At 50.7% G+C, this 23583-nt stretch overlaps 2 long non-coding RNA genes across 2 annotated transcripts; both read right to left on the bottom strand.

The window, feature by feature from the left end:
• Positions 1–362: 362 nt before the first annotated feature.
• LOC148217668 (uncharacterized) lies at positions 363–3096 on the bottom strand. The gene is made up of 3 exons (XR_015800877.1): positions 2928–3096; positions 1659–1826; positions 363–1332 (listed from the first exon to the last, which is right to left on the bottom strand). It is a non-coding gene; the product is annotated as an uncharacterized LOC148217668 (long non-coding RNA).
• Positions 3097–20250: 17154 nt separating this feature from the next.
• LOC148217667 (uncharacterized) lies at positions 20251–22984 on the bottom strand. Its single transcript, XR_015800878.1, has 3 exons — positions 22816–22984; positions 21547–21714; positions 20251–21220 (listed from the first exon to the last, which is right to left on the bottom strand). It is a non-coding gene; the product is annotated as an uncharacterized LOC148217667 (long non-coding RNA).
• Positions 22985–23583: the final 599 nt, after the last annotated feature.

Genomic DNA, 23583 nt, shown 5'->3' with positions numbered 1-23583 from the left:
CAAACACAACTCGTGCCCAGGTGGGTGAACTCATCACCTCAGCTTTTCACTCCAGAGTATCCCCTCCTTATTTCCCTGTAGATGAACTCAGATCCACTCCTCACCTCCACTGGTCATCCAAGCGTCCATTCTGTTCCCCACAGGCCCTGGTGGCCCCAGGGAGCTCCCTTGGCCTTTCTCCTGCCCCTCTGCAGCCCGAGGTCGCTACACAAACAGTTCTTGTGTCCCCTCTAAATGACCCCGGGTTTTCTGCTCAATGAATGGCATGACCCGTGCCCACTGCTCATGATTCACCCAACCAAAATCAAGAGCAAATGTTGCTTGGGCTTTAAGAACTTGAAATAACTCTGAAGCAAAAGAAATCACCTTTTTCTTCTGGTTTTTATTTTTATTTTTTCATTTAAGATGCTGGACTTGCCTCTGTGGATGTGTGCTGAGCTCTCACTGCAGGGGACTGTCAGGCCTGAATGGCTGTGAGTTCGTGTTCTTCTCAGTAGGGAATCAGAAATTATTCTTAGACCATAGAATTGTTTTCTGAAACCTTTCCCCTTTCCTCTTTGTGCCTTTGAATTTTTCAGCTGTTCCCTGTTGTCACTTCCCCTGCCTGACTTCTGTGCAGCTCCTAGCTGGGAAAAACTGGGAAAACTTAGGGGGTACAGAGGTGGAATTTTTGGCTGGATTTTTCTAACATTTCTAATTTTGCTGAACTTATTTCCCCAGTGAGAAGAGCACGAACTCACAGCCATGCAGGCCTGACAGTCACTGCGGGAAATCTGACACAGTATTAATAAGTAACCTTTCCTGAGAGCAGTCACCACCCCAGTCCTCCAGCCTTGTCAAATGTTTGCAATGAATGGACCCAAGTTCTAATCCTTAATCTAAATTTATGTCAGCTTTTGTTAGAAAGATACCGGACAGTAAATCATACAAGAGAATTTAAAAATTGCACAAAGAATAACAGGCCCAGACCAAACCCAACCACCCCCATCACCGCTCCACCCCAATTTTGGGAGAAACAGTGATACAGTTTATAAATACTCTCCTTCCACACTATTCAGTCCTTCACCGCACATCCCCAGAGAGGAGTCCCTCAGACCTTGCTCCCCTGAACACCAGGAGAGCTGGAGTTTCACCCAGATCCCACATTCCCATGGCAGTTAATCCCAGCAGGGAGGCAAAGAGGAACCCTGCATCCTCTGGCATAGCCCACAGCACGGGCAGCACCAGGAGCCCTCCAGGCTCAGACCTCTGGTGCTGAAGCCTCTGGGCTTTGGCTGATCAAACACCACAGCTCTTGGCAAAGATGCCAGGAGAGTCGTGATTCTTCCTGTCCTGAAAGAGAGGAGGAAAAGAAAATTAAGTCGACTGCAGAAGGATTCCAGCTCTCAACTTCTGCTCTGATTCCTCACTCTGGGGTTTTATCCATGACAAGTGACACCAATTCAGAGTGCCCTTTTCCAGCATTTTTATTCCTAACTATTTCAGACATTAAAAGGATGCTCATTTCTCTTATTGTATTCTTTGCTTAATTTTATTAGAGGCATTTTCATCCCAGACCCCACTTGTCAGTTCTTCAATCCTTTAGCACTGGACTTGGCACAAAGGGATACCCGTGGTGCTGCATCACAAGAAATCCCAAAGAGAAACCCCTTCCAAACCTGACGGAGAAAGCTTTCAAGGCACTCCAGAACACAGACAGCTTTTCCTGCCTTGTCAGGCCACACCAATTCTGTCCCATCCACCTGAACTGTGCAGGTGAGGAAAAGGCTTTCCTTGCTCCTCGGGAATCACTGTCTGAGACCACAGATGTCCATCCTGGGCAGCACCTGGAAACAACGTGGGAAAGGCAAAATGAGAGTGTTTTCTATCAGAAAATTACTACTACTAATAAAAATAACAATCAGAACTTCTGGACAAATTTAGTAACATCACTTTGATATGAGAAATACAGGCCATGCCCATCCTTCTAGCCCAGGTGAAAACAGGAAGGAGAACTAGAGGAAAAGCAGAGTCCCTTATTTGATCTCTGGACACAAACGGAGGCCTTTTCCCTGTGAAACCAAACTCACCCTTCCAGGGTTCCTGAGATCAGCTACGAGGAGGCTTTTGGCACTCCAAGAGCAGCTGGGTCACAGCTGGATGCGGCTTGGGTCTGGGAGACACCGTGCTCCTTCTGGAATTATAGCACGCAAATGCCTGCTCCTGGCCCCAGGCCCGGAGATAAAATCTGTGGGGTTTTTCCCTGTGCAACATTGTTCACCCCTCCCAGGTTCCTGAGATCTGCACAGAGGAGGCTTTGGGCACCCCAAAGGCAGCCAGGGTTACAGGTGGGGGCAGCTTGGGGCTGGGAGAAATCCTCATCCATTTGGAATTTTATCAGGCAGAAACCTGGCTGGGTGCACAGGTCTCTGGACACGACCAGTGGCCCTTTCCCCTGTGAAACAAAACTCACCCTGCCAGGCTCCTGAGACCACTTAGGAGGAGGGGTTTGACTCTCCAAGAGCAGTCGCAACGAGAGATGCTCACACAGAAGGCCATGCAGAAGAGGAAACGAGCGCACCCGCAGCCCCCCAAGGCGCGCCCCAACGCCCCAGACCCGGCACTGCCAGCTCGGGCAGTCCCATAAAGCATCCCCCGCCTCCGCAGCGGCGGGACAGGCGGGGCCCGGGGTCCCGAGGAAACCGAGCGTGCCCGGAGGCGCGGCAGGACGGCAGCGCAGCGCCGCCTGGCGGCGGAGCAGGAGAGCAGCGCCGGGCCCCATGGCGGTATCGGTACCCGTGCGCCCCCTGCTGTCCGCGGCGATGCAGCGCCCGATGCCGAGTTCCACGCCCGTGTCGCCGAGGGAGAGGGGCACCGCTGGCTGGGGCCTCCCCGCCGACACGGACAGAAGCCGAAGCAGAAGCCCCGGTGCCATTGGCGGCCCCTACCCAGCGGGCCGGGCTCCGCCGGGCCCGCGGCCCCGCGCGGTATCGGGTCGGCCCGCTCCCGTCTTCGTCGCACCCGGCCCTGCTCCTGGCATGAAGCGCGTCACCGCCCCGCGCCGTCCCGCCCCCCGCGCGTCATCGCGTGCGTTCGGCGGCCCGCCCCGGGGGCGGTGCCGGGGGCGCTACCCGGGGCGGTGCCGGGGCAGTGCCGGGGGCGGCACCGGGGGCGGTGCCGGGGCGGTGCCGGGGGCGTTCCCGGTCGCCGTGCCGGGGTAGCCCGGGGAGCGGTTCCGGGAGCGGTTCGGGGGGCGGTGCCGATTGCAGTCCCGGTCACTGTCCCCAGTCCCCGTCCCCAGTCCTGGTCCCGGTCCCAGTCCCCGGTTCCGGTCCCCGATCCTGGTCCCAGTCCCAGTTCCCCGTCCCGGAACCCGATCACGGTCCTGGTCCCAGTCCCCAATCCCGGTCCCGGTCCCTGTCTCCAGTCCCCGTCCCCGATCCCGGTTCCGGTCCCTGTCCCAGGTCCCCGTCCGCGATCCCGGTCCCTGTCCCATTTCCCCGTCCCGGTCCCCGATCCCAGTCCCGGTCCACGTCCCCGATCCCGATTTTTCCCCCCCTTTCACACTGATTTTTCCCCCGATTTATCAATGATTTTTTTCCCTATTTTTTCCCATTTCTCACTGATATTTTCCCCCATTTTTCATGGATTTTTTCCAGATTTATCCCCATTTCCCACTGATTTTTCCCCATTTTTCATGGACTTTTCCCCCCCGTTTCTTACTTATGTTTTTCCCCGATTTCTCATTGATTCCCCCCCCCCCCCCCCCCCCCCCCATTTCGCACTGATTTTTTACCCATTTTTCCCCATTTCTCACTGATTTCTTTCGCCATTTTTCATGGAATTTCCCCACCCATTTCTAACGGATTTTTTCCCCACTTTTCCCCATTTCTCACTGATTTTTTCCCCCCATTCTTCAGGGTTTTTTTTCCCCATTTCTCACTGATTTTTCCCCCCCATTCTTCATGATTTACAGGATACTCTATCGTGAATGGAAAGCAATTAAAGGAAGGGGGGAGGTTACCAGCCACCTGGTCAGCTCAGACAGCAGAGCTGCACACGCTTGTGAGAGCCTGTGAATTATAGCAGGACAAGACATTAAATATATTTACTGATTCTAAATATGCATATGCGGTAATACATGCATTTGGAAAACTATGGGGGAAAAAAGAGGTTTATTAAGCTGCAGAAGAAAGAAGAAAAAAATTGGTTTACAAGGGATGGCAAGCAGTGGATACCAAAAGCTCTAGCCTTACAATTGTTAAAACAACTTCATTAAAGGAGTCGTTCTGTGCCTTCTTTGGGGTGAGGAAAAAAGGCTGAGGGGGGCTCTGACGTGGTTTGGGGCACCCCAAGGTCCCTGGGAGAGGGAGCCGGGCTGCGCTGGAGGAGCAGGTGAGTCGGGCATGGCGGGGGGTCATGGTGGGTGCCAGAACATTGAGAGGGAGGGGTGGGTGTAGAATGCATGAAAAACAGAACCATAAAAAATAGCTAAATATAGTCTAAAAGGAATGTTTTATTGGCTTGTGTTTGGATAGAGGTAGGGTTTTTTTATAGATACTGTAAATAGAAAAGATAAAGAATAAAAATATAGAAGCAAATATAAGAAACCAATATATAAATATATTACATTACATTATATTATGTTATGAAAATAGAAATATATAAATATTCAGACTTTAAAAGGAATGTTTTATTGGTTTTTATTTGGTTAGAGGAGGGTTTTTTGAAAATAATATAGGCAAAAATATACAAATATGCAAAAATAGATACTGACATAAAATTATTATAACTATATATGCATATATATATGTAAGTATAAATCTATAGAAATAAATATAAATATAAAATACATGTATGTAGTATGTAATAGAAATAATTTATCGATTTTAATATGTTCTATTAAATAGTATGTTATAATAGAATGTAAATAGCATCTAGTATATTAATATACTAGTAAAAACTACATTAAATAGTATATAAATATAGAATACACAATATAGACATATAAATCTACAGATATAAATATGAAAACTAAATAGAAAAATATATTCAAATATAATTTAAAATAATCGAGTTTTTTGTTTCTATTTGGTTAGAGGCAGAGCTTTTAAAGAAATAATATTAAAAACTATGAACCTCCAAATATAGATGGATATAGATAAAATAGAAATAACATTAGTAATATAAATCTATGTATATAATGAATAATAAAATAATATTGTATATATGATAAATAGAATAGCAATTAAATTGAATATATGAAATATGTATAGATTATGACTAGAAATTAAATATTAAAAAATAGATGATTTATATATATAAAAGGTTTTTTTTTTCATTTGGTCAGAGGCAGGGCATTTTTAGTTTGGGTCGGGGTTTTTTTGGGGCGTTCATTGAGAGGATTTTATGACGGGTGGGGACTCTGGTGCTTGGAACTCTCTCCCTTCTCTGTCTGTCCCTGACAGGGCGGCAGTGCCGGGCTGAGTTGGGCGGCAGTGCTGCCGCCGTGTGGACACAGGCGGGTACTGCACCGTGCCCCTCTCAGGATGGCGGAAGGGCCCGCGGGCCGGGACCCAGCCCTGCGGCAGCGCTCAAGATGGCGGCCGCTCTAGGACCCCGGCGGATAGGCGTTTACATAAAACGCCTGTCCGCGCTCGCCGGCGCCCTCACGCCCGCGGCACCGCGGACCGCGCGGCTGTTGTCGGCACGCTCTGACACGTCCGGGAAAATTGTCGGCGAGCGAATCGGCGTCGGCGATTTAATCAGGCATCTTATGCCTACACACCGGGGTCCTGATTTTTTCCCGCCCTTTCTGCCGCCATTTTTGGCAGGTCAGCCGGAGTGCCGCCCGAGCCGCCAATTTGAGAGTGCGGACACACTCAAGATGGCGGCCTCTCTAGGACCCCGGCGGATAGGCGTTTACATAAAACGCCTGTCCGCGCTTGCCGGCGCCCTCACGCCCGCGGCACCGCGGACCGCGCGGCCGTTGTCGGCACGTCTGAAACATCCGGGAAAATTGTCGGCGAGCGAATCGGCGTCGGCGATGTAATCAGGCATCTTATGCCTACACACCGGGGTCCTGATTTTTTCCCGCCCTTTCTGCCGCCATTTTTGGCAGGTCAGCCGGGGTACCGCCCGAGCCGCCATTTTGAGAGTGCGGACACACTCAAGAAGGCGGCCGCTCTAGGACCCCGGCGGATAGGCGTTTACATAAAACGCCTGTCCGCGCTCGCCGGCGCCCTCACGCCCGCGGCACCGCGGACCGCGCGGCCGTTGTCGGCACGCTCTGACACGTCCGGGAAAATTGTCGGCGAGCGGATCGGCGTCGGCGATTTAATCAGGCATCTTATGCCTACACACCGGGGTCCTGATTTTTTCCCGCCCTTTCTGCCGCCATTTTTGGCAGGTCAGCCGGGGTGCCGCCCGAGCCGCCATTTTGAGAGTGCGGACACACTCAAGATGGCGGCCTCTCTAGGACCCCGGCGGATAGGCGTTTACATAAAACGCCTGCCCGCGCTCGCCGGCGCCCTCACGCCCGCGGCACCGGGGACCGCGCGGCCGTTGTCGGCACGCTCTGAAACATCCGGGAAAATTGTCGGCGAGCGGATCGGCGTCGGCGATTTAATCAGGCATCTTATGCCTACACACCGGGGTCCTGATTTTTTCCCGCCCTTTCTGCCGCCATTTTTGGCAGGTCAGCCGGGGTGCCGCCCGAGGCGCCATTTTGAGAGTCCCGACACGCTCAAGATGGCGGCCTCTCTAGGACCCCGGCGGATAGGCGTTTACATAAAACGCCTGCCCGCGTTCGCCGGCATAAAAATAAATATGCATAAATATAAACATAGACATAAACATGCACAAACGTTAACCTGCATAGATATAAACATAAACATAAACATAAACATAAACATAAACATAAACATAAACATAAACATAAACATGCAAAACAATAATAATAAATATAAATATAAACATAAATAGAAATAGAAATACAAACATTAATAAAATCAGTGAGAAAGGGGGTAAAATCAGTGAGAAATGGGGGGGAAAAACCATGAAAAATGATGGAAAAATCAGAGAGAAATGGGGGAAAAATCGGTGAGGAATGGGGAAAAAGATCAACGAAAAATTGGGAAAAATCAGTCAGAAGTGGGGGATAAAAATCAGTGAGAAATGGGGGGAAAAGTCGGTGAGAAATGGGGAAAAAATCAGTGATTAATGGGCGGGAAAATGCATGAAAAATGGGGGGAATAATTCAGAGAGAAATGGGGGCAAATATCAGTGAGAAATGGGGGGGGAAATCAGGAAATATCCATGAAAATTGGGGGAAACATCCATGAAAAATGGCGGAAAAAATCAATGAAAAATGGCGGAAAAAATCAGTGAGAAATGGGGAAAAATGGGGAAAAAGGAGTGATAAATGGGGGAAAAAATCAGTGAGAAATGGGGAAAAATGGGGAAAAAATCCACGAAAAATGGGTGGAAAAATCCATGAAAAATCAACGGAAAAATCAGTGAGAAATGGGGAAAACATCATGGTGAAATGGGGCAAAAATCAGAGAGAAATGGGGAAAAATCATTGAAAAATGGGGGATAAAAATCAGTGAGAAATGGGGGGAAAATGGGGAAAAACATCAGTGAGAAATGGGGAAAAAAAATCTTTGATAAATTGGGGCAAAAATCATTGAGAAATGGGGAAAATAATCAGTGAGAAATGGGGAAAATTTGGGAAAAATCCAGGAAAATTGCGGGAAAAAATGCTTGAAAAATTGGGGAAAAAATCCGAGAGAAAATCCCCGGGAATCCCCGGGAAAAACCCCCCGGAATCCCCGAGAAAATCCCCCGGAATTCCCCGGGAAAATCCCCCCGGAATCCCCTGGAAAATCCCCCTGAATTCCCCGAGAAACTCATCCCGGAATCCCCGTGATAATCCGTCCGCTATCCCCGAGAAAATCCCCCAGGAATCCCCCAGAAAATCTCCCCGAAATCCCCGGGATAATCTCCCCGGAATCCCCGAGAAAATCCGCCCCGAATCCCCTGGAAGATTCCCCCGGAATCCCCGAGAAAATCCCTCGGAATTCCCCGGGAAAATCAACCCGGAATCCCCGAGAAAATCCCCCGGAATCCCCGGGAAAATCCCTCAGGAAAATCCCCGGGATAATCACCCCGGAATCCCCTGGAAAATCCCCTAGGAATCCCCGAGAAAATCCCCCCGGAATTCGCCGGGAAAATCCCCCCGGAATCCCCCAGAAAATCCCCCCGGAATACTCTGCAATATCCCCCCGGAATCCCCTGGATAATCCCCCCGGAATCCCCGATAAAATCCCCCTGGAATCTCCAGGAAAATGCCCCGGGAATACGTGAGAAAATCTCCCCGGAATCCCCGAGAAAATCCCCCCGGAATCCCGTGGAAAATCCCCCCTGAATCCCCGAGAAAATCCCCCCGGAATCCCCGAGAAAATCCCCCCGGATTCCCCTGAAAATCCCTCGGAATTCCCCGGGAAAATCCTCCCGGAATCCAAGAGAAAATCCTCCCGGAATCCACGAGAAAATCCGCCCGGAATCCCCGGGAAAATCCTCCAGAAATCCCCGAGAAAATCCCCCGGAGTCCCCGGGAAAATCAACCCGGAATCGCCGGGAAAATCCCCCCAGAATCCCCGAGAAAATCCCCCGGAATTCCCCTAGAAAATCCCCCCGGACTCCCCGAGAAATTTCCCCCGGAATCCCCGGGAAAATAGCCCCCGGAATCCGCGAGAAAATCCCCCCGGAATCCACGCGAAAATCCCCCAGAAATCCCTGTGAAAGCCCCCCCGGAATCCCCAAGAAAATCTCCCCGGAATCCCCGAGAAAATTCGCCCGTAATACTCGGGAAAATATGCCCGGAATCCCCTGGAAAACCCCCCGGAATCCCCTGGATAATCCCCCCGGAATCCCCGATAAAATCCCCCTGGAATCTCCAGGAAAATGCCCCGGGAATACGCGAGAAAATCCCCCCGGAATCCCCTGGAAAATCCCCCCTGAATCCCCGAGAAAAACCCCCCTGAATCCCCGAGAAAATCCCCCCGGATTCCCCTGAAAATCCCTCGGAATCCCCGGGCAAATCTCCCCGGACTCCCCGAGAAAATCCCCCCGGAATTCCCCGGGAAAATCCCCCCGGAATCCCCGAGAAAATCCCCTAGAATTCCCCGGGATAATCCCCCCGGAATCCCCGAGAAAATCCCCCCGGAATCGCCGGAATAATCCCCTGGAATTCCCCGGGAAAATCATCCCGGAATCCCCGAGAATATCCCCCCGGTATCGCCGAGAAAACCCCCCCGGAATTCCTCGTAAAATCCCCCCGGAATCCCCGGGAAAATCCCTCCGGACTCCCCGAAAAAATCCCCCGGAATACTCGGGAAAATCCCCCGGGAATCCCCGAGAAAATCCCTCGGAATTCCCCGGGAAAATCAACCCGGAATCCCCGAGAAAATCCCCCGGAATCCCCGGGAAAATCCCTCAGGAAAATCCCCGGGATAATCACCCCGGAATCCCCTGGAAAATCCCCTAGGAATCCCCGAGAAAATCCCCCCGGAATTCGCCGGGAAAATCCCCCCGGAATCCCCCAGAAAATCCCCCCGGAATACTCTGCAATATCCCCCCGGAATCCCCTGGATAATCCCCCCGGAATCCCCGATAAAATCCCCCTGGAATCTCCAGGAAAATGCCCCGGGAATACGTGAGAAAATCTCCCCGGAATCCCCGAGAAAATCCCCCCGGAATCCCGTGGAAAATCCCCCCTGAATCCCCGAGAAAATCCCCCCGGAATCCCCGAGAAAATCCCCCCGGATTCCCCTGAAAATCCCTCGGAATTCCCCGGGAAAATCCTCCCGGAATCCAAGAGAAAATCCTCCCGGAATCCACGAGAAAATCCGCCCGGAATCCCCGGGAAAATCCTCCAGAAATCCCCGAGAAAATCCCCCGGAGTCCCCGGGAAAATCAACCCGGAATCGCCGGGAAAATCCCCCCAGAATCCCCGAGAAAATCCCCCGGAATTCCCCTAGAAAATCCCCCCGGACTCCCCGAGAAATTTCCCCCGGAATCCCCGGGAAAATAGCCCCCGGAATCCGCGAGAAAATCCCCCCGGAATCCACGCGAAAATCCCCCAGAAATCCCTGTGAAAGCCCCCCCGGAATCCCCAAGAAAATCTCCCCGGAATCCCCGAGAAAATTCGCCCGTAATACTCGGGAAAATATGCCCGGAATCCCCTGGAAAAACCCCCCGGAATCCCCTGGATAATCCCCCCGGAATCCCCGATAAAATCCCCCTGGAATCTCCAGGAAAATGCCCCGGGAATACGCGAGAAAATCCCCCCGGAATCCCCTGGAAAATCCCCCCTGAATCCCCGAGAAAAACCCCCCTGAATCCCCGAGAAAATCCCCCCGGATTCCCCTGAAAATCCCTCGGAATCCCCGGGCAAATCTCCCCGGACTCCCCGAGAAAATCCCCCCGGAATTCCCCGGGAAAATCCCCCCGGAATCCCCGGGAAAATCCCCTAGAATTCCCCGGGATAATCCCCCCGGAATCCCCGAGAAAATCCCCCCGGAATCGCCGGAATAATCCCCTGGAATTCCCCGGGAAAATCATCCCGGAATCCCCGAGAATATCCCCCCGGTATCGCCGAGAAAACCCCCCCGGAATTCCTCGTAAAATCCCCCCGGAATCCCCGGGAAAATCCCTCCGGACTCCCCGAAAAAATCCCCCGGAATACTCGGGAAAATCCCCCGGGAATCCCCGAGAAAATCCCCCGGAATTTCCCGGGAAAATCACCCCGGAATCCCCGAGAAAATTCTCCCGAAATACTCGGCAAAATCCCCCAGGAATCCACGGAAAATTCCCCGGAATCCAGGAGAAAATACCCCGGAATCCCCATGAAAATCCCCCCGGAATCTCCGAGAAAATCCCCCGGAATCCCCGCGAATATCCCCCCGGAATCCCCGGGAAAATCCCCATGAATTCCCCGGGAAAATAATCTCGGAATCCCCGAGAAAATCTCCCCGGAATCACCGAGATAATGGCCCCGGAATACCCGAGAACATCCCCCGGAATTGCCCGAGAAAATCATCCCGTAATCCCCGAGGAAATCCCCCCGGAACACTCGGGAAAATCCCCCCGGAATTCCTCGTAAAATCACCCCGGATACCCCGGGAAAATCCCTCCGGACTCCCCGAAAAATTCCCCCCGGAATACTCGGGAAAATCCCCCCGGAATCCCCGAGAAAATCCACCCGGAATCCCCTGGAAAATCCACCGGGAATTCCCCGGGAAATTCCTCGCTGAAACCCCTGGAAAATCCCCCCGGAATCCCGGAGAAAATCCCCCCGGAATTCCCGACAAAATCCTCCCGGAATCCCCAGAAAATCCCCCCGGAATTCCCGAGAAAATCCCCCCGGAATCCCCGGAAAATCCCCGCAGAATTCCGGTCCATTTCTGTAGGAGAATAGTTTGTAAGGATAGTGCAGAAGGCACTAGTTGCCAACGAGTTACAGCTGTACTGATTAGCAAGGAGTGGAAACAGCCTTGCCTGCCCAGTGAGGCTGGTTGTTATAAAAGCGTGGGTCAGCTGGCTGCCAGTTTCACTAAGCACAGCTCCAGCTGGAGGTGCAGAGCCTGCTGCAGTGTGGGCTGGAGCCTGCTGGCTGTGCTGCGAGGAGGAAGGGACACGTGGCCGTGCAAGGGATGGACAAGGTGAGAGGATGCTGTGTGTGGGACAGACAGGCTCAGGTGGCTGGGGAAGGGACAGGCTGGGGTTTAGCCAGTCGTACAGAGGAGAGGAGCAGTCGGTGCTGTGTGGAGCTGCCTGTGAGAAAAGGAGTCAGAGTTGCCTCAAAGAAATCTGTGGAGAGAAGGCATGAAAAGTGTGTAATGAAAGACTAATGTTGGTGCCTGTCATGTCTGTCTTGATAGAATTGCTACACGTTTTCTCGGAATGCTTGAATTTAGACATAAAATGAAAACTTTATTGTAAGAAAGGAATGCATTTCTCACCAAAGTGGTGTAGGGTGGGGGATCACAACTGACAGATGGCCTGGAAGCGGAACGGCCACAGGGGTTACTGTAACTGGGCCTCCAGTACCAAAGCCCCAGTGGGTTTAAAGGCTAGAGCTGGGCTGGGATTAGCACGGGCTATGCAGCTGGGCTCATGCACAGGTCTGTCAGCACTCCTACCCGAGGACAGTCCCTCACCTAGGGAGAGGTTCTAGGCCTGGAGATGAGGCTGAGTTTGGGAAGGGTGATGAGGACATGGTTAGGGAGGGATGTAAATGCATATCAAAAGACTTAATTTTGAGGGGTGGCAAGCATTAGCTATAAACCAGTAAGTATTTACAGCTAAAGGCTGGAGGTGGGGGCTGTCTGAGGAGGACAGGACTGTTTAAGGCTGAAGTTGGAAGAGAAACCTTGGTGAAGCTTTTGCGTTAGAAACGGCCTCACCTGCCAAATCAGATTTTTGTCTTCAGGATTGCATGAGTGAGGATGCCACAGCCAAGGAAAAGGTTCAGGTTTGGGAGGCAAAGGCGAGTTAGGCAGGGCTGCAGGGCTGGGGCTTGGCTGTTTCCATACTGCTCAGGGCAGCAAAGGGTAGCTGGCTCACTGGGCCTTGGATCTAGAACTCTTTCTGGAACAAGGTGGAGAGCTGAGGTTCATGCAAGGAAGGGGCCAGGAATTCTTTGTCTGACTGGAAAATGCCAGAGGGGCAGTGTGTGACTCGGATAGGATGATATGTTCGTCTGGCGAGAGTCACAAAAGAATATTTTGGTTTACTGATAACTGGGCAGCTCAGAAGTTACTACTTGACTTAGTTGCTGCTCCCATCTGTTGCACACATAAACAGAGCAAAGCAGATGAATTCTCTCGGAGCCTGAAGTCTTTGACTGGCCCTCCAAAAATGCTGCCCGCTAAAAAACAGACGTGGGGGAGGAAAGTTGTCAGATACAATAGAGCAAGAAAAGGACACGGGCTTCAAAGTGCCCTCCAGCAGACCATGGAAGTGACCTGTCTGGAAGTGAAACCAGCAGTCTGCTTCCCCAGCCTCCTGGAAGCCTCTAACAGCTACACAGGCAGTGAGGGGAGAGAACAATTCAACCTAAAAATAATTTTCAGTAGCGTTCTGCACTGCTGTTAAAAATACTGCAACCAGGGAATGTGGTGTGGTGATAACTATTAGGCCTGTAAGTCTGGTAACTGGGGCTTTTAGCTCAAACATCTCGGTATGGCTACTTTGAGCCTTGTAAAAGCTGCGTTAAGTCCAATTTCTTGGGTAGTTCTACTAGCTCTAGCCTTGCTTTTCATCCCCTCAGTAACAAAGCAACTCCCTCTCGAGAATGTTATTTACTTTCCATATGATGTGCCTACCAATTTCTGGAATTGCAAATGTCTTTGGATACATGCGTAAATTTAAGTTTCAAGAAAGCTGTCAAGCTAAAACAAAGGCTTGCCATAATGCAGAAGAAAATGTTTTATGGAAGAACTGAGAGGTCCCTACCTGGGCATAGAATTTGCTATACTAAGGTGTGTTCCAAACGGATCTGCCATCTAAACAAGCAGAAAAATAGTTGGAATGTAGTGAGTTCAATTTAACTATTGCTAGAAATAGGAATTATTAGCAGAGCTTGGAGCATGATATCACTAGCAGCAGTAAGACGCTTTTAGCTTGCTTCTCATAAATTACTTGTAAAAAGCATTTGTACCTAGTGTGTAGCAATTAATATTTCCTCATTTTCTTCCCCCCCGCCCCCCAGTCTCAGGTACTCCTTTTATTTTACCCTTTTCTGTCTTGTAACATCACCTTCCTTTATTTTATTCTATCTTCTGTTCTCAGAACATCGCAGCATCCTCTGTCAATGTGAAAGCATTTGTTCATCCTGTCTTGGAATGGCTGTCAATGTTGCCCTCTTCTGGATCACTTTTTTTTTTTTTTTTTTTTTTTTTTTAACAATATGTTGCTAAATGTCAGGAAAATTAATCCACAAACACCAGCGGTTTATGTCCAAAAAGGAAACAGAGGAGTCCTTTTTGCTTTATTCGAATAAAGGGAGAGGCCATGGGACATTCCCCTGGGATCTCTCAAATTTTTGGAGGACGCAGCCTCCTTTTTATCCTATTTTCCCGGCCGCATTTCCCTCTCTCTTTTCCCATTGGCTGAGGTACTTGAGAGGCACAGACTTCCCGGAACGCCTGATACCTGAAATTCCCCTCTAATGTATAACCCTCCCTTTTAATTTTTAATTCTTATAGAATTCATAGTTTCCCCCCGTTGCTTCTTTCATCTTTCGATATCCAATTTCATTTATCAGCAGCCCTGCAGTTTGTTTGTCAAGGCAACTATCTCTTTCCATTCATCAATCAGTGGAATCCATCCCATTGTTTCTTTTATCTCTCAGTGCTAGCCTTATCTACAGGCTGATCCACAGCTCATTTGTAAAGACAAATTCAACATTCCTCTCAGCTAATAAATGAGAAGTTAGCTGAAAAAAGTAAAAACTGGATTTTTTTTCTGGTGTGTGTCGGACAATACAGTGGAGAGAATTTGCGGGAGGATGATCGAGGATATCCTATTATAATATCGTTCTCGGACATTTTACTATTTTAGATCATCAGTTGTATTCTGAAAGAAATCTATTTTAATGATATGTGTACGTTTGCACGAAGTTATAGTTAAATATAGCTTGCGGCTGGGCTCTTTAATGAATAGGGGTATTTTTGGTTTTAATTCAATATTTTATGCTTGTGGTGTGTAGTGTGCTGATTTATTTTTTAATGTTATTTACTACGTGCGCTTTTGTTTTTGAGTGAAGGTAACTTTCTGGATGGCTTTGTATTTGAGGCAGAATGAATTGAAGTAGGTTTTTAAAACTGATTTTTCATATGTACGATGGGGAGTTTAGTAGGGGCAGCTCTGATGGTGGGGGCTTGGTTGTTAATTTTATCAGACGGCTTTTGTTAGATACAGCTTTTAATTCTGGAAAGTTTTTTTTTCTAATGTCGTGCTTTGAAGGTGGTTTTCGAGGATGTATGGTATAGCTTTATTTTGTTTGTAGATGGTGTATGATAAGGGCTATGGTCTATTTATCTAATGCCATGTTTTTTCATTCAGGTGTTGATAAGGGAGTTCTTGAATGGCGTTTTGTGTTGTTTTTGTTTTTGGTGGGGCGTTGTTTTTAAAGAATACCTTGATAAGGTTTGCCGATGGCGTTCTAGCCTGTAGCATAAGGCATAGGGTAGTTTTTGAATTATTTTGTGGTGGCTTTGATTCTTGCCAGTATGTAGTGTTTGTTTGAGGTAATGCTGTGTAGCTAATTTCTGTTTTCTTATTAATATTAGAATTGGAGTGTTGTAGTATATGGGCTGTTATTATATCCTAGGGGTTCTATTTATTTGGTTTGATTGTTTTCTAGTTATGGATAATTTTTCTCAAAAAACCATTTTCAGAATTTCAGGCGTGACACAAAAGAACACTCAGATTGCTGGAAGGGAAACGTGTGCCCAGATTGTCTCGAAGCAGTGCTGCTGTCGGTTCTCGTTCAGTTGTGTCTTCTGAAAATGAGACTGTTGTATTCATTGCGCTGTGCTAAACACTTGTCATTCTCCCAATGCCAGGAAACAGATGAAGCTTGAAGAAAGAGGAAGGAATTTGGAAGCGTACAAACAAGCTGAGAAGAGGTTCAGAGATCAGGGTGCTCACTGGCAGCAGGGGCTGGGGTTAGGGCTGAGCAGGAGCAAAGCCGGAGCACATCAACCTCACCTCGTGTTTTCTCGGGGGCTTTATGGCCCTGGCAAGAGAGAGATGTTCACTGATGAGTCCCAGGCCGAGCCGTGAGCACAGCATGTTGTGTTGGAGCTGGGGGTTTTTTTTGAGACGTTCAGCAGCCACACTCTCTAGTCAAGAGTCCTGAGGTTTGTTGCTGCTCCACTTTCATCCTCATATCCAGCTTCCAGCCCTTTTCTTCTCTCTGTCCAGTGTGTCTTTTGTGTTCCTTTCTTGTCCTGTGTGCTCCCCATCCCATTCCCGTTCCCTACGGAGGGGGAGGGTGTGGAGACTGGGGGCTCCGACGTGGTTTGGGGCACCCCAAGGTCCCTGGGAAAGGGAGCCGGGCTGCGCTGGAGGAGCAGGTGAGTCGGGCATGGGGGGGGGGGGGGGGGTCATGCTGGGTGCCAGAACATTGAGAGGGAGGGGTGGGTGTAGAATGCATGAAAAACAGAACCATAAAAAATACCTAAATATAGTCTAAAAGGAATGTTTAAATGCTTTTTATTTGGGTAGAGGCACGGTTTTTATAGCTAATATAAAAATAAAATATAAAGAATAGAAATAGATTGGTATACATGTAAAATATAATGAAATATAAGTAGCAAATATCTATGAAAAATCTAGTGTATAACAGAAATAATGCAAATATAAGAATATGTATAAATATAAAATAGAGCTATGAGAATGGGAATAAGAATGGGGTAAAACATCAGTGAGAAATGGAAAAAAAACACATGAAAAATGGTGGGAAAATCAGTGAGAAATGGAGAAAAATCAGTGAAAAACGGGGGGGGAATCTTTGAAAAATGGGGAAAAAAATCCGTGAGAAATGGGGGAAAAAAAATCCATGAAAAATGGGGGAATAAATCAGTGAGAAACGGGGAAAAGTGGGGGAAAAAATAATTGAGAAATGGGGAAAAAATCAGTGAGAAATGGGGGAAAAAATCCGTGACGAATGGCGGGAAAAGTCATTAAGAAATGGGGGAAAAATCAGTGAGAAACAGGGAAAAAAATCAATGAGAAATGGGGGAAAATTTGGGACAAAATCAGCGAGAAATGGGGGAAAAATCAGTGGTAAATGGGGGAAAAGTCGATGAAAAATGGGGGAATATTCAGTGAGAAATGGGGGGGGAAATCAGTGAGAAATGGGGAAAAAATCCATGGAAAACAATCCATGGGCAATGGCGGGAACAGAGCGAGCTGTTGTCGCTCGTGCTGTGGTGGCCGATGCTGTGGGGAAAAAATAAGTGAAAAATGGGGGCAATAATCAGTGATAAATGGGGAGAAAATCAGTGATTAATGGGCGGAAAAATGCATGAAAAATGGAAGGAAAAATTCAGAGAGAAATGGGGGCAAATATCAGTGATAAATGGGGAAAAAAATCAGTGATTAATGGGGGGAAAAATGCATGGAAAATGGGGGGAAAATTCAGAGAGAAATGGGGGCAAAAATCAGTGAGCAATGGGGGGGAAAATCGGGAAATATCCATGGAAAAATGGGGGGAAAAAATCAGTGAGAAATGGGGGAAAAAATCAGTGAGAAATGGGGGAAACATCATGGTGAAATGGGGAAAAAAATCTTTGATAAATTGGGGAAAAAAATCAGTGAGAAATGGGGGAAAAAAATCAGTGAGAAATGGGGAAAATATGGGAAAAAATCCACGAAAATTGCGGGAAAAAATGCATGAAAAATTGGGGAAAAATCAGTAAGAAATGGGGGAAAAAATCCATGAAAAATGGCGGGAAAAATCAGATCGGCGATCGATAGCTAATGCGTGCCGATCGATTAGATCGGCGATCGATTGATCACGACTACCGATCGATTATATCGGCGTTCGATTGCTAATGCCTGCCGATCGATTAGATCGGCGATCGATTGATCGCGCCTGCCGATCGATTAGATCGGCGATCGATTGCTAATGCCTGCCGATCGATTAGATCGGCGATCGATTGATCGCGCCTGCCGATCGATTAGATCGGCGATCGATTGCTAATGCCTGCCGATCGATTAGATCGGCGATCGATTGATCGCGCCTGCCGATCGATTAGATCGGCGATCGATTGATCGCGCCTGCCGATCGATTAGATCGGCGTTCGATTGCTAATGCCTGCCGATCGATTAGATCGGCGATCGATTGCCAATGCCTGCCGATCGATTAGATCGGCGATCGATTGCCAATGCCTGCCGATCGATTAGATCGGCGATCGATTGCTAATGCCTGCCGATCGATTAGCTCGGCGATCGATTGATCGCGCCTGCCGATCGATTAGATCGGCGATCGATTGATCGCGCCTGCCGATCGATTAGATCGGCGATCGATTGCTAATGCCTGCCGATCGATTAGATCGGCGATTGATTGATCGCGCCTGCCGATCGATTAGATCGGCGATCGCTTTCCAATGCCTGCCGATCGATTGCTAATGCACACTATTTGCACACTCCTTGCACACCCTTTGCACTCATACAGAGGCAGGAGGTTTCTCAGTTCTGGTCGGGGTTTTTTGGGGCGTTCATTCCGGGGGATTTCCTCAAGGATTGGGACACTCCTTGATTCCATCCCTTGCCTGTCTCCCAAGCGCCACCCTGTGGGCAGAGCGCGGTACTGCGCGCCTGCCTCTCCCAAGATGGCGGCTCGGGTGTCGCTCCCCGACCTTCTAACTCTGGCTGCAAAAGGAGGGGGGCACAGCAAGGAGCCCGCTCGCTCTAGTGGGATGCCTGCGCACGACGCCGACACCGATCCCACGGGTGCGATTTTCGGCGGCGTTTCCAATCGTGCGGACATCTCCTTCAGCCCGCTTCGGCCCGGGGGAGAGGGGCGGGGCCGCCAGCGATGGTCCCGGCGCAGCCCGGGCAGGCTCGGGGCGGAGCCGGGGCTTGGCGAGGCGGGGCACGGAGGTCCCGGGGACGGGACCGGGCGGGGCCGGGGCGGTGCTTTAGGGGCGGTCCCCAGTGGTCCCGGGCGGCACCGGGGGCGGGGCCGGGTGATCCCGGAGCGGCACCGAGCTGTGCTGGGGACGGTGCTGCAGGGGCGGTGCCGGGCCCGCCTCAGGGTGATTGAATGCCCAGAAATCGCCTCCTCTGCCCCGTGCTCACACTGAGCTGCGGGCTGCAGCGTGCTGTCGGAGCTCCGCACACAGCACGGATTTGGGCTTCCCCTCCTCTCAAACCCTCTCCCCCTTCTTCCTCCTCCTCATCTTCCTCTTTGTCCTCTGTCACTGCTGAGGCTCTGGAAAGAACTGAAATTCTGCAGGGAGAGATGTCCTCTCGTGGCCCCAGGGACTGCCTCGGCACGGGCCACGAGCGCCTCCGGCCCCTGCCTTCTCCTGCTTGAAAAGATCACCTGGAGCCCGAGCTCGGGGGGGTGAAATCAGCTGAAATCCAGGTAACTCTGTCAAGTGCCCCCCAGGGACATCGGCGGGGCTGGGGGATGAGGGTTTGAAACAGCAAATTCTTTGGAATATACACCTGTCCCTGTGCCGATGCTGCTGAGCTTCCTGCCACAGTATATCCCCACTCCATGAGGCGCTGTGAGGTTATGGCAGTGGGAATTGAGCAGGGAATTCGGGGCTATGGGCATAATTCACGGGAGCTAGCAAAGCTGACAGCCAACCCCAAATCGGGGCACAGCACAGAGAACAATCTGTGTGCTGCCCTGTCAGCTCAAGCTCCTGGGCTGGGAAGTATTGGGAGTTAAATGTATGGAATTACACAAATCACAGCAACTGGCATCACCCAGAGGGACAATCCAAGGCCCAAACAATTCCTCCACAGTCCACTCTGGGAAAAACACCCTGTGCCTGCCAGGAGCTCTGACCCTGCTTTTCCTACCAGCTCCTGAGCAGTGTCAGGGCCACCACGACGCCTTTAAAATCCAGATAAACCCCAAATCCTACACAGTGAATAATCCAAAGAAAGTACTGAATTGTTGTCATTAAAAGCTCAAAACTCATTAAGAATTCTATGACAACAGTGTAATGGACTCCCAGGAACCTCATGAATGCTCTCGGTTTCATTTTTGTGTATTTTTACTCCCTCATTTGGCAGCTTGTAAAACTTATCCTGGAATTCAGAGGTCAAGCAGGATCGACTTTGGATTGACCTTCACCTCTGTTCCCACTTTGTGCAAACACAACTCGTGCCCAGGTGGGTGAACTCATCACCTCAGCTTTTCACTCCAGAGTATCCCCTCCTTATTTCCCTGTAGATGAACTCAGATCCACTCCTCACCTCCACTGGTCATCCAAGCGTCCATTCTGTTCCCCACAGGCCCTGGTGGCCCCAGGGAGCTCCCTTGGCCTTTCTCCTGCCCCTCTGCAGCCCGAGGTCGCTACACAAACAGTTCTTGTGTCCCCTCTAAATGACCCCGGGTTTTCTGCTCAATGAATGGCATGACCCGTGCCCACTGCTCATGATTCACCCAACCAAAATCAAGAGCAAATGTTGCTTGGGCTTTAAGAACTTGAAATAACTCTGAAGCAAAAGAAATCACCTTTTTCTTCTGGTTTTTATTTTTATTTTTTCATTTAAGATGCTGGACTTGCCTCTGTGGATGTGTGCTGAGCTCTCACTGCAGGGGACTGTCAGGCCTGAATGGCTGTGAGTTCGTGTTCTTCTCAGTAGGGAATCAGAAATTATTCTTAGACCATAGAATTGTTTTCTGAAACCTTTCCCCTTTCCTCTTTGTGCCTTTGAATTTTTCAGCTGTTCCCTGTTGTCACTTCCCCTGCCTGACTTCTGTGCAGCTCCTAGCTGGGAAAAACTGGGAAAACTTAGGGGGTACAGAGGTGGAATTTTTGGCTGGATTTTTCTAACATTTCTAATTTTGCTGAACTTATTTCCCCAGTGAGAAGAGCACGAACTCACAGCCATGCAGGCCTGACAGTCACTGCGGGAAATCTGACACAGTATTAATAAGTAACCTTTCCTGAGAGCAGTCACCACCCCAGTCCTCCAGCCTTGTCAAATGTTTGCAATGAATGGACCCAAGTTCTAATCCTTAATCTAAATTTATGTCAGCTTTTGTTAGAAAGATACCGGACAGTAAATCATACAAGAGAATTTAAAAATTGCACAAAGAATAACAGGCCCAGACCAAACCCAACCACCCCCATCACCGCTCCACCCCAATTTTGGGAGAAACAGTGATACAGTTTATAAATACTCTCCTTCCACACTATTCAGTCCTTCACCGCACATCCCCAGAGAGGAGTCCCTCAGACCTTGCTCCCCTGAACACCAGGAGAGCTGGAGTTTCACCCAGATCCCACATTCCCATGGCAGTTAATCCCAGCAGGGAGGCAAAGAGGAACCCTGCATCCTCTGGCATAGCCCACAGCACGGGCAGCACCAGGAGCCCTCCAGGCTCAGACCTCTGGTGCTGAAGCCTCTGGGCTTTGGCTGATCAAACACCACAGCTCTTGGCAAAGATGCCAGGAGAGTCGTGATTCTTCCTGTCCTGAAAGAGAGGAGGAAAAGAAAATTAAGTCGACTGCAGAAGGATTCCAGCTCTCAACTTCTGCTCTGATTCCTCACTCTGGGGTTTTATCCATGACAAGTGACACCAATTCAGAGTGCCCTTTTCCAGCATTTTTATTCCTAACTATTTCAGACATTAAAAGGATGCTCATTTCTCTTATTGTATTCTTTGCTTAATTTTATTAGAGGCATTTTCATCCCAGACCCCACTTGTCAGTTCTTCAATCCTTTAGCACTGGACTTGGCACAAAGGGATACCCGTGGTGCTGCATCACAAGAAATCCCAAAGAGAAACCCCTTCCAAACCTGACGGAGAAAGCTTTCAAGGCACTCCAGAACACAGACAGCTTTTCCTGCCTTGTCAGGCCACACCAATTCTGTCCCATCCACCTGAACTGTGCAGGTGAGGAAAAGGCTTTCCTTGCTCCTCGGGAATCACTGTCTGAGACCACAGATGTCCATCCTGGGCAGCACCTGGAAACAACGTGGGAAAGGCAAAATGAGAGTGTTTTCTATCAGAAAATTACTACTACTAATAAAAATAACAATCAGAACTTCTGGACAAATTTAGTAACATCACTTTGATATGAGAAATACAGGCCATGCCCATCCTTCTAGCCCAGGTGAAAACAGGAAGGAGAACTAGAGGAAAAGCAGAGTCCCTTATTTGATCTCTGGACACAAACGGAGGCCTTTTCCCTGTGAAACCAAACTCACCCTTCCAGGGTTCCTGAGATCAGCTACGAGGAGGCTTTTGGCACTCCAAGAGCAGCTGGGTCACAGCTGGATGCGGCTTGGGTCTGGGAGACACCGTGCTCCTTCTGGAATTATAGCACGCAAATGCCTGCTCCTGGCCCCAGGCCCGGAGATAAAATCTGTGGGGTTTTTCCCTGTGCAACATTGTTCACCCCTCCCAGGTTCCTGAGATCTGCACAGAGGAGGCTTTGGGCACCCCAAAGGCAGCCAGGGTTACAGGTGGGGGCAGCTTGGGGCTGGGAGAAATCCTCATCCATTTGGAATTTTATCAGGCAGAAACCTGGCTGGGTGCACAGGTCTCTGGACACGACCAGTGGCCCTTTCCCCTGTGAAACAAAACTCACCCTGCCAGGCTCCTGAGACCACTTAGGAGGAGGGGTTTGACTCTCCAAGAGCAGTCGCAACGAGAGATGCTCACACAGAAGGCCATGCAGAAGAGGAAACGAGCGCACCCGCAGCCCCCCAAGGCGCGCCCCAACGCCCCAGACCCGGCACTGCCAGCTCGGGCAGTCCCATAAAGCATCCCCCGCCTCCGCAGCGGCGGGACAGGCGGGGCCCGGGGTCCCGAGGAAACCGAGCGTGCCCGGAGGCGCGGCAGGACGGCAGCGCAGCGCCGCCTGGCGGCGGAGCAGGAGAGCAGCGCCGGGCCCCATGGCGGTATCGGTACCCGTGCGCCCCCTGCTGTCCGCGGCGATGCAGCGCCCGATGCCGAGTTCCACGCCCGTGTCGCCGAGGGAGAGGGGCACCGCTGGCTGGGGCCTCCCCGCCGACACGGACAGAAGCCGAAGCAGAAGCCCCGGTGCCATTGGCGGCCCCTACCCAGCGGGCCGGGCTCCGCCGGGCCCGCGGCCCCGCGCGGTATCGGGTCGGCCCGCTCCCGTCTTCGTCGCACCCGGCCCTGCTCCTGGCATGAAGCGCGTCACCGCCCCGCGCCGTCCCGCCCCCCGCGCGTCATCGCGTGCGTTCGGCGGCCCGCCCCGGGGGCGGTGCCGGGGGCGCTACCCGGGGCGGTGCCGGGGCAGTGCCGGGGGCGGCACCGGGGGCGGTGCCGGGGCGGTGCCGGGGGCGTTCCCGGTCGCCGTGCCGGGGTAGCCCGGGGAGCGGTTCCGGGAGCGGTTCGGGGGGCGGTGCCGATTGCAGTCCCGGTCACTGTCCCCAGTCCCCGTCCCCAGTCCTGGTCCCGGTCCCAGTCCCCGGTTCCGGTCCCCGATCCTGGTCCCAGTCCCAGTTCCCCGTCCCGGAACCCGATCACGGTCCTGGTCCCAGTCCCCAATCCCGGTCCCGGTCCCTGTCTCCAGTCCCCGTCCCCGATCCCGGTTCCGGTCCCTGTCCCAGGTCCCCGTCCGCGATCCCGGTCCCTGTCCCATTTCCCCGTCCCGGTCCCCGATCCCAGTCCCGGTCCACGTCCCCGATCCCGATTTTTCCCCCCCTTTCACACTGATTTTTCCCCCGATTTATCAATGATTTTTTTCCCTATTTTTTCCCATTTCTCACTGATATTTTCCCCCATTTTTCATGGATTTTTTCCAGATTTATCCCCATTTCCCACTGATTTTTCCCCATTTTTCATGGACTTTTCCCCCCCGT

The sequence above is a fragment of the Sturnus vulgaris genome, unplaced genomic scaffold (assembly GCF_052056855.1).
Source record: "Sturnus vulgaris isolate bStuVul1 unplaced genomic scaffold, bStuVul1.hap1 Scaffold_501, whole genome shotgun sequence".
Classification (NCBI taxonomy): Eukaryota; Metazoa; Chordata; class Aves; order Passeriformes; family Sturnidae; genus Sturnus; species Sturnus vulgaris.
Note: the sequence above shows the minus strand (reverse complement) of the source record. Positions and strands in the feature narration are given on the sequence as shown.